Source organism: Phodopus roborovskii, unplaced genomic scaffold (genome assembly GCF_943737965.1).
Source record: "Phodopus roborovskii unplaced genomic scaffold, PHOROB, whole genome shotgun sequence".
In the NCBI taxonomy this organism is placed as follows: Eukaryota; Metazoa; Chordata; class Mammalia; order Rodentia; family Cricetidae; genus Phodopus; species Phodopus roborovskii.
Window position 1 is genome coordinate 5,674,875 of NW_026126585.1, and position 11,139 is coordinate 5,686,013.

Below are 11,139 nucleotides of genomic sequence, written 5' to 3' on the forward strand. Positions count from 1 at the left end.
TGAAGCCTGTCGTAGAACTAGCTCTTACAGACCAGGCTGATCTCAAACTCACAGAGATGTGTCTGCCTCTGCCTCCCAAGCACTGGGATTAAAGGCATGCACCACCACTGCCTGGCAATTGCTAAACAGGGATTGAACTCATGAAGCAAACAAAAGAAATAACCTTTGTTTTAAATGTTCTTATTAGATAAAAGCTTATATCCCCACCCCCGAAAAAGGTAAGAAGTGAGTCTTGGGAGATTGCTCAGTGGGTAAGGTACTAATTTGGAATTCCTAACACCTAAAGCTGAAAATGGTGAGGCAGGGCAAATAAGCTCACTGGCAGGCAGTTTAGTCAGAAGCACTAAGTCCAGATTCAGTGAGAAACCCAGTCTTTAAAAAGTAAGCAAAAATAAGGTGGGAAAAGGACTGAGGAAGACATCCCAGAGTTGATTTCTGGCCTCTACATGAGCCTGCATGGACTAGTGCACTCCTGTGAACACACACATAAAAACCTTTTTTAATTAACGTTACAATATACAAAGCTATATCTAAACAATCATCCATTAACCCTGAGGCACTTACTGCTAGGTCTGAAACCCAGATCATCATGACTGGATTAACCAGTAGTCTTCTAACAAAAAAAAAAAAAAAGTGAGTTCTGAGGAAGACTGAAGAGCAGGTATATGGACTGAAGAGTCAAGGATTTATAAACTGAGGAGACAGGGGAGAAGGGAAACACAATGCTGTTGTTTTAGCAAGACTAGCAAGATCAAACTGGGAGAAAAGTCTTGCAGGCCCAGCAAAGGGGTTAAGAATTACTTTGACAAGTAATTTATATCTTACTGCTTTCTATCTTCCAGGGGAAGGTGGTAAAGATTGCTTCTTTCCTGTTGCTTCAAGAGTCCAGCGCTATGTTTAACAACTCTATTTTTAAAGTTTAATCTTAAAAATACGTAGTGGGACCTTTAAAGATGTAGTTTTTATTCTAACATGTACTTCAGTGGCAGAGAACTTAACCTAGCACCTCCTTGACTCTGTGTTGGAACAAATAAAACATTAATAAAGTACTGCTTGGGGTCACACACCGATTTCACCAAACAACTGTGTATGGGGGTATGCACAGAAAGTAACCCCTTATGCAGAGGTGCATACACTTCATATTCTTCCCAAAAAGAAATTCCTTTTTATGAGTGATGAACACAATGGAGAGTGAGAACCCTTTCAGAAATAATGCTTGTGAATATTAAATGTCACTGTACAATGTAAGAAGTTACTGAACTTTAAAGCAAGATGGGGTCTTAGAAACAATCTTTCAGTGGTAATCCCTTCATGTATCAACAGGTTAACTGAAGCTCAAGAAGTACCTTGATGTCATGACTACACCTGTGGAAGACTGAATGCCAGACCTCAGATTTTCTAGGAAGCAAGATCTAAAAACTGTGCTACTCAAGACTGCATAACCAGCGACTACATTTGGCTAGAAAACTAAATGCAACTTCAAACTCAGTTTCTCACTTATATCAGAGTCATACTTCCAAGTGTTCTATAACCTACACATAGCTAATAGCTACTATATCTAACAGCATAGGGGGGGAAACCATTCCCTCATATTTGTAGATTATACTTCAATAAATCTGGGGAAAGGGAAAGTGTCTTCATCACTACAGAAAATTTAAATGGACACACTTGCTCTAAAGAATAAACTGTAAAGTCAGGTATGGTTCCAATTCCACTTGGAGGGAGACAGATGGCATAAGACAGACATAACACACATCTCACAAAGTATACTTCACGATTAAATACCCATAACCTCTCTTCCAGTGTTTCTATTTGGGAATAATGAAATAAAAGATGATTGGGAACATAATAAATATCCCTTGCATTTTATATGACTACAATGAGTTCTCATTCTAGAGGACATAAAATAAATTGTGCAGTTTCTAGACAACTGTTCTTCTATGCTGGTAAAGAACAGTCTACATTACTTCTCACTATCTGCACTGACTGAACATTACATGAAAATATAACAATATGTTCCTCCACAGTATTTTACTGCCCTCCCCACAATGCCAAAACCCAACTTCCAGAAGCTAAATCAATCTCTAAGACTTCACAGTATTTCTACTGAGCCAGTAAATTTGACATCTCTGAACTGCATACTTTAAAACTTTGTAACATGTAACAATCCAGAAAAATAACAAAACTCAGCTCAGTTGTACACCAGTACATCTCTATCAATAAGCAAATGTCATTTGTGAGCAACTATTTTATTTAGCTACATCAAGTCACAAAGACTTGCATTCTTAACAAGTTCACCAATTTTGCATTCCTAATATGAAGAATTCAAAGAGTCCTTTAAACCATTTGCCCTTAAACAACTACCAAACATCTGTCTACCCCTTTTTTTCTTTCGTTTTTTTTTTTTTTGGTAAGACTTTTTTGCTTTTTGCAGATTAGTGGTGCATACCTTTAATCCCAGAACACAGAGGCAGAGGCAGGTGGAGGCAGGAGTTCAAAGCCAGCCTACTCTACAAAGAAAGTTCCAGGACAGCCAGAACTGCTACACAGAGAAACCCTGACTCATACAACAAAAAAATAAACAAGGAAGGAAGGAAGGAAGGAAGGAAGGAAGGAAGGAAGGAAGGAAGAAAACCCAACAACTACAAAAGGATTTCTTGCTTTTTAAAAAAAGCTAACTCTCAGAGGAGGAAAAAGTACTAGCAATAAGTCCACTTTAAATTCCCTAACTCCTATTTTGTTCCTTAAAAAAAAAAAATTTACTCAAAAAATGTAGCCACTGATCTCCCTTTCAAAGTTGAGAAAAAAGCCATAAATACTAAATGAATAACAATACAAACTGTATGTCATTTTACAACTCTATGTGCAATAGATAAAATTAAAACATCTCAAAGTATACAAACCAGAGTACTTAAGAGTCAATAGAGTTCACATTAAGTTTTCTTAAACACTGAAAAGTTCCTATTGCTATCACAGTTTTGATTGCTGTCTCACTGTATATGTTAAAAGATGGCACCTATGCCTAAACCAAAAAACTAATTTGTAGTATTCTGTAATTTTATTGAAGTTCTTAAAAAAAATGATAACCTCCACACTGGTCACAGTGGATATTCATTCCTGAGGCTGCATTCTAACTACATCCGACCCAGAAAGTATTTTTAGCAAGTGTGTTCAATAGATGCTGGTGTTATGCCTAGCCTAAATTAGAAATTAGTGTCATAAATTTAAAGCAACAATGTTACTAGGGACATTTTAAAGAAACTCAATTAGGACATGGTGGGGGAGGAGAAAACAAGACTTGACATAATTTACCCACCACCTAGAAGCTCAGATACTAGAAAGCTGAGATAAGTCACATCTGTTACTACTTTTGAGGAATCTGTGATAGTCTACCTTAACAAAGTTTAACCAACTCAATATTAAGAAAAACTATAAAGCAGTGATGCTGCCCTGTGTTAAAAAGAAAAAAAAGGTCCTTTTAGCAAACGTTTAAGGCAGATTAAGTAAATAAAAAATACTGTCATGTACACATGTATACACACACATACATACATACAAGACTGTCAATCTTACAAGTCAGGCAAGATCACAATATTATAGGGTCATCCATGCCCCTGTATCAATACAAAATACGACCAAAGAACACCACAGAAAATATGAAGAGCCACAAAAATAGCTCTTGTGGTAACTGGAGCAGAAATGTATTCTGACAACAGCCCAAAAAAAAAAAAAAAAAAAAAAAAAAAAAATGGTGTCCACAAGATTGATCTCAGATAACGAGTGAAAAAAGTGGTTCTATATTAACTCATAAGCTTTCCTTCCTTTAAATGAACATTGAATTTGAGATCCTCAAATTAGAGATGCAAATGATATATCCAGCTATAGTCTATTAAGCACACTGAATAACTGTTTTGGGCAATCCCTCCCCGTTTGGAAAACATGTTTCCCCTCTGACACACTAACGTTCACAAACCCAGGCTTTCCAGAAAGCTGTGGCATTTGCTGCTCCAGTCTTCTTTCTAGCCCAACTGTCTTTCACGAGTCAGACACACTGGCTTTTTGTTTTTGTTTTTCCTCCACAGCCATGTTTGAAATGTGACCAATGAACTGTGCTATTTCATCTGGACCCAAGATCTGATCACACACTCAGTATTTCTTGAATTGCTCATTCCAAAAGCAGCTAGTAGATATGACAGGTCCTCCTGGAACAAGCAGTTTTTTTAAACCCCACACATCGTCCTTGTACACACTGATGTCACTCTGTGATGCAAGGCCAGACTTAAAGTCTCTAGCCTAAGTTTCAAGGCAACATCCATCTGCATTATCAGTGAAATTGTAAACTGTTCCTTATTAAAGAAACCCCAGCAAATACATCCAGACATGCATTTAACTACATCTCAACTTTATTTTTGAAAATATCTGAACTGAATTGGTTTTCAGAAGTCTGTCTTGGGACAATTCAGGTGAATAGGTTTTGTAAGAACAGTTCCTGTCCATAAAAAAAATAATCCATACGCCCCATTTTTCCTGTAACTATTAGGAAACACTGCCACAGAAACAAATCTTTTAAAGCCAAAAAAGCCACAGATCACTGCGCCTACATTTACAAAAAGCAGCAAACACTCATCAGACCTTTACTACAGATTCACAATCTGAACATTAGGAAGGCAGTGAAGATTCCAAAACACCGTGAAAACCTAAGTAAAGGATTCAGATCTATATCTCAACTTTTTTGGGAACCAACTACAGATTCCTAAAATCCAGTAGATATTGGCAGAGTCACAAAAGACTTTCAAGTTTAATGGGAGGGATCGTGTGCTCATGCAATATGCAAACAACAAAAAAAATGCTTATATAAATCAATTAACGTAACAATAATAATTAAAGAAGAAGAAGAATCCTACAAACGGGATACAGATTTTAATCCAGCCTCACCTTGAGTTTAGGAGCACTGGGACATTCCATCTCGCATCTGTATCCCGTCCCTTATACCTTGCACTCATCCCTAGCAGAGGTTTCAACCCTAACCTCCAGGAAGATCCGAGGACCCGGACCCAGTAGGAAAAAGGGGAGTTTTGATCGGGTAGCTCGGGCTACCTGGCTCCGCAAGCTTCAGGTGCGCGCCCACGATCTGCAAGGGGGACCCCGGAAGGCCACGCGAAGGACCTCCCCAAGCGCCCCTCTTACCTTCGTTATCACAGCCGCGTCCTCTCGGCTGGAGCAAAAAAATAATTATAATAATAATAATAATAAAAATAATAGAAACAAAAAACAAATACAAAAAGCCAGGAGGCCCCGGGCGCGCAGGCGGGGAGGCGGAGGCGCGTGGTCCGCGTCGGGGTGCTCGCCCCTCAGCGCCCCGCGAGCAGCCGCCGCCACAGCGGCCGCGCCACGGCCGCGGGCCGCCAGCACCCCGTCATCCTGCGGGGCTGCGGCGGGGCCGGCGCGCGCGGGGAGGCGCGGCGCGCGCTCGCACCTCGCGCCGGCGAGATGAGCTAATCCGTCCACGCGCGCCCCGAAAGTGCCGCGGCTCCCCCCAACACGCGGCCCGGGCGCCGAAGAGCCGTCCCTTTCGAGCCCCGGAGCCCCGATCTCTGACAGGTCCCCGGAGCCCTGCCGAACAATGTCGCGTCGGCCGAGCAGGAAAGCGCGCGGCGCGAGGCGGCGGGCGACTCCCGGGAGGCGGCTCTGTGGGAGAGTGCAAAGGAGAGGCTCGGCCACCCTCCTCCCTCTCCTCCTCTCCTTCCTCCTCCTCCCTCGCCTCCGCCGCCTCCTCCGTCTCCTCCTCCTCCTCCTCCGCCCTCAAGCACACCCCGTCTCCTAGGCCGCAGCATAGCAACCGAACATGGCGGCTGCGCAGCCCCCGGCCACTCAGAGTCCGGGAACGGCGGCCTCAGCAACGGGAGGCGGTCTCGCGAGAGGTGAGGCCCCGCCCCCTGCCCCGCCTCCGCCTCCTTCGCTCCTCCCACCCGGCTTCGGAGTGCCCGAGCGCAGGCAGTCGCAGGTGCGAGGGAGGCGGGGCTTAGCGGCGGGGAGGGGGAGGGCGTGGCTCCGTGTCCACGCCCCCTAGCCAGGCCGGGATTGGTTCCTCGACTGTCAGCCCTGCCCCTCCTCCCTTTTCCCGTGTGTACCTAGGGACTCTAAGGGACACAAAAGAAAGCGACCCAGTGCAAAGTGGGGAAACTCGACCTCTTGGCTTCAGGGTGTCCCGAATGAAGTGCTTCTGGAGGGTACAGGGTTTGAAATGCAGTTTCCAGTCTTTTCTCCTCCTAAACAGAGCCTGTCGAAAACAAAGCCTAAGCAAAAGGCGTTCATGGGTAAAACAAAGGACGGGTGCTTTCTGTGTGCCAGGATCGCTGCTTTTTAAAATCAAGTTCGGTCATTCATATTAAAAATGAGAGTTGTTGTTAGCATGGCAGGGCCTTGAGGAGGGTGTACGCTAACGTTTTCGGGGTGATACAAACTTATTGGTGATAGGACATTCCTGTGGCCTGGGTGACCTCTGCTGAAATGAGGAAAGCGTGGGTTTGGGGTACCCTAGCCTCTTCTTTAGTTTTTTACATTTCTTTATTTTGCATATACCCAAAACGTACGTGTGTGGGTGTGGGTGTGTGTGTGTAGCTCAGAGAACAAGGTTTGAGAGTTGGTAATCCATGTCTGTTCCGGGGATTGAACCCAAGACTTAATACATGGCAGCAAATTCCTTCCTTTACCCTATGACCCATCTCGAAGGTCCTTGCTTCTTTTTTGAAGGGGGAGGCAGGTGTCAATGCCGTTTTCTGTGGCCAGGTTTCTTGTTCTTGATTTTAATCTTTATACCTCACCAGGGACTACATAAATATAAATATATATAAATATATTTATATATATTTATATTTATATATATATATATGCAGGTAGATCTCTGTGAGTTCAAGGACAGCCTGGTCTACAGGCCGGGTTTCAAAACAGCCAAGGCTACAACAATGAAACCCTGTCTTGAAAAACCAAAATAAAATAATGATGATGATGGTGATGATGATGATGATGATGATGATGATAATGATGATGATGATGAGAATGTTTCTTCAGGGGGCTGAGGGAAGAGCACTTGCATAGTACATGCACAAGGTCCTAGGTTCCATCCCCAGCACCCAACAACCACATGCTGCTAAGCTTATCTTTTCTCCATGTTACTAAAACAACTGCACCCAGGGGAAAAAAAAAAAAAAAAAAAAAAAGCCTTCACCAATCAGGAAAATGAGTGCAAAAGTGTGGAAAACAGTAATTTCTATCAACTTCTTGTTCACACTCTGCTCCTACTTTTTCTTATCCAGCAGGATTTGAACAGTTGGGCACTTGGGAGGCTGAGGCAAGAGGATCGGGTGTTCAAGAACATCCTTAGCTACACAGCAAGTCCCAGGCCAGCCTGGGCTATGTAAGACCCAGTCTCAGAGTCCGGGTGGGACAGAGACATATCAGTTCCCAGCCTGTGCTCATCCATTCATTCTTCCCTAAGAAAGTATTCTTTCCTCCGGCTGAAATGCTTCTTATCTCTCCTCTGTTGACATCCACTCATCCTTCAACAAAAGATCAAAGAGAATTCGCCAGCGTCAAACAGTAAGAAATAATTTCTTCCTTCTGTGACACAGATAGCTCTAGGTTTAGACATTCCTTTGGTGTTTTTCACGGTGTTCATTTTACTTCGCAATACTTAGGCCTGTTGTGGGTATTACTGATAGTCTGTGATCTGATCACCGCTACTACCCAAGGCAAAATCCTCTTAGTCATCTCTTTAGCCCTCACAATGCCTGGCAGGAAAAATACAAGTTGATGGAAAGAACAAAATGTTTGAATCTCTGGTGGGTAGGGATTTCAAGAAAATACCTGAATTAGGGCCTGGAAAGGTAATTCAGCCAGTAAAATGCTTGCTTGCAAGCATAAGAACCTGCGTTCAGATCCCCCAGAGCACACACACAAAGCTGGACATGTTAGCTATTCCCAGCTGTACCACCATCACCACTCACTCTACCTCAGAACTATCACTACTGATTATCACAAAAGAACCCCCATGCCTGCTGCTCATTCTCTAGTTTGTCCTCCCCAAACCTCTACCAGGCTGCAATCTATTCTCTGTCTCTATGTGTTTGCACACTCTGGATATGTCCCATAAACAGAGGAACTTGCTGAAAGGAGCTCCACAGTGGAAGTCACCTTGATGGGCCCTTTGAAGTTAGCAATACTTATTTATCATCCCTGGAGAATTCTAAGTTCACCCTAAACCTGCCTTCCTGCATCCCTGAACAAGAAGGAGCAAGTGATTGTCGAAGAGATGGAAAAGAAGAGGAGGAGGAGGATAGAGTTGCTTTACGAGCTGTGCAGCTCAGTCAGCAGAATGCTTGCCTTGCATTCATGAAACCTTGGGTTTGATCCCTAGCACAGCAAAAACAAACAAACAAACAAAAAACCCCACTCCAGGTGTGAAATCCCAGCAGTCAAGAGATGGAAGCAGGAGGATCAGAAAGTCACGGTGATTCTCAGCTACATAATGGCTTTGAGGCTAGCCTGGGCTACACAAGAACCTGTCCAAAACAGAGAAAAAAACCGTTAGACCATGCCCCCATGTGCATATTTGCTCAGTGAAGAATAAACTTGGTAATAAATTCATGCTTTTCAAATTTTAAACTGTATATTCATTGCCTGAACATCTTGTTTAAAATGCAGGTTCTAGGCACATGTGACTAAACATAATGACCTGAGTCCAGTCCCAGGAACCCACATAGTGAAAGGAAGGAAAAGACTCCAGACATAGTCATCTCACATCCACAGGCCTGACACAGCACATGTGTGCACAAACATACACACAAACACAAACACACACACACACACACACACACACACACACACACGCATTGTAAAATGCAAAAATTATTTGTAAAATGGAGGTTCTAATTCACTATATTTGGGGTGGGACCAGAGGCTCCCGGGCCCTGTAAGAACTTGGCAGACAAAATGCTCCAGTAATTGAAATTTTGATATTAAAAAGTACAGTTTTGCTCTTGTTTAAATATTATTCTTTAAAACAATGAATATATTCCAATGCCTATTCTGAACCATCTAATGATAACTTTGCAACCAAACACTGAACTTGACCTTACATCTAACCCTAGTTATAACCATAGCAGTGAGTTTCACACTCTCATCCCAACAGGCAACTCAATTTCAGGAAAACTATCTGTCACGTTACATGCATAATATTCACAGAGTTTTACATTTTTGGTTCAATTTGTATATTGCATACACTTTACACATGTAGGAACCTTGTGAATAAGGATTTTATTCCTAATTTAATACTTGCACCTAAGGTAATTAAACAGTTGGGAGTTAGCAAGACTTCTTTTCAACTTAGAACTGGCAGACATTACTGAACGTTGGCAGCCACTGCTCCTGACTGTGACATTTTCCTGTGTCTGCAGTCTGCCCTTGGCTGTGCTCTGAGAGGTTAAGAGCGAGGGCTCTGTCCACGCTTGGAGGTGGTTGGCAGGCAAGAATGACTGGGCCTTTTACACTTAGTGGCTGATGGCAGGGCTTCTCCTAGCCCCGGGTAGCTAGGCCCTGGAGGGAACAGGCCTTTGTTCTATTCTGTAGAGCCAAACCCAGCCACCGAGACCTTGGCAGTGGCTTCCTGGGACAACAGGGCAAGAGAGACCTTGACTGATTACAGCTGACTCATAAGCTACATGACCATGAAATAAATGAGCAGCCCAACTCTGCGTCACAAATTCAAGCCCTAACTTCTAAACTATAGGAGAAATTCATGGACAGGCTGAAAAACTTAGCGAGTCCCTATCTCAGAATTTAAAAAAAAAAAAAAAAGAGGACTGAGTTGCTGTGGGTAAAGGTACTTGCCAACAAGCCTGATGGCATGAGTTCTGTTCTGGAACCCACATGGTAGAAGGAAAAATTGTACCCCACAAAAAAATAAGTTTAATAAAGAACACATAGATCAGCGGTAAAAGCTTGCTTAGCATGAACAAGGCCCTAGATTTGATTTCCAGTATCAGGAGAGGCAGAGACAGTGAGATGCCTTGGGGTCAATAAGGTGACTCTCAAGAAAAATTATACTCCATTTACTAGGGGTAGCTCAAAGTACTATGAATTTTAAGTTTAAAACAATTGTTACAATGACCTAATGTTTTTCCCCTAAACTTCTGAGGTAAAGCATACAAGGTGCATGAATTCTCAAGGCTTGTAGCATATCTCACGCAGTGAAGTACTTGTCTTGCAAATGCAAAGGCCTGCATTTGATCTTCAGAACCCACATAAAAATGCTAGGTATGGCAGCCTGTGCTTATAATCCTAGCATTGACAGGTGAATCTCTAAAGTTTGCTGGCCAGCCAGCCTAGCCTAATTGGTAAGCTTCATTCCAGACTTTCAAATGATTATGAGTACCACAGGGTACGATATAAATCTCTGACAAGAGGCCTCAGTAGGGGGTTTAATCTGCCTTAGCCATATAATTGGGGATGAAGGGGATAATAAGCTTTTTACCTAACTGGAATCTTCATGCCTAACTTAAATTCAAGCAGAGCAAACCAAGCAAACTTAAAGAATTTAAACCTTTAAAAGAGTCATCAGACTGGATTGATGATTAGGTTAAACCAAGTGTAGCTTGGTTGGCAGAGGGTTTACATAGCATCCACAAAGCCCTAGGTCCAATACACACCACTGCATACAATTCGTTTGGTATGTGCATCCCTATAATCTCAGGTTTGAGAGATGAACATAGGTGGATCAGCTGGTCAAGGTCATAATCAGCTACATAGTGAATCTGAGGCCTGTCTGGAATACACATGCCCTTGTCCCCAAAAAGAAGGGAGTCTCTAGGTGTCTCAGCACTTAGGAAGCAGAAACAAGGTCTCTATGAGTTTGGGGACAGTCTGGTTTACAGAGTGAGCTCCGGCCAGTCTGGGCCACAGAGAGACCCTGTCTCAAAAAACAGGGAATAAAAAGGAGGCAGGTAGCACTGGGGAGAGGCCTTGGTTGGTGTTGTGCTTGTCATGAGCATGAGGACCTCAGTTTGATGCCCAGAACTCACATAAAAAACTTGTGGTGGCATGTGCTTATAATCCCAGCTCTGGCTATCTGGAGACAGCAGG

At 42.9% G+C, this 11,139-nt stretch overlaps 1 protein-coding gene across 2 annotated transcripts in view; it reads right to left on the reverse strand.

Annotated features, from left to right (window-relative positions):
* Ptpn4 (protein tyrosine phosphatase non-receptor type 4) overlaps positions 1 to 5,260 on the reverse strand; it is a 120,546-nt gene extending 115,286 nt beyond the window's left edge. For both annotated transcript variants that reach the window (XM_051204040.1, XM_051204039.1), the window contains exon 1: positions 5,188 to 5,260. The gene's annotated coding sequence lies outside the window, so the exon portion shown is untranslated. The remainder of the gene's footprint in view (positions 1 to 5,187) is intronic.
* Between the last annotated feature and the right edge of the window lie 5,879 nt (positions 5,261 to 11,139).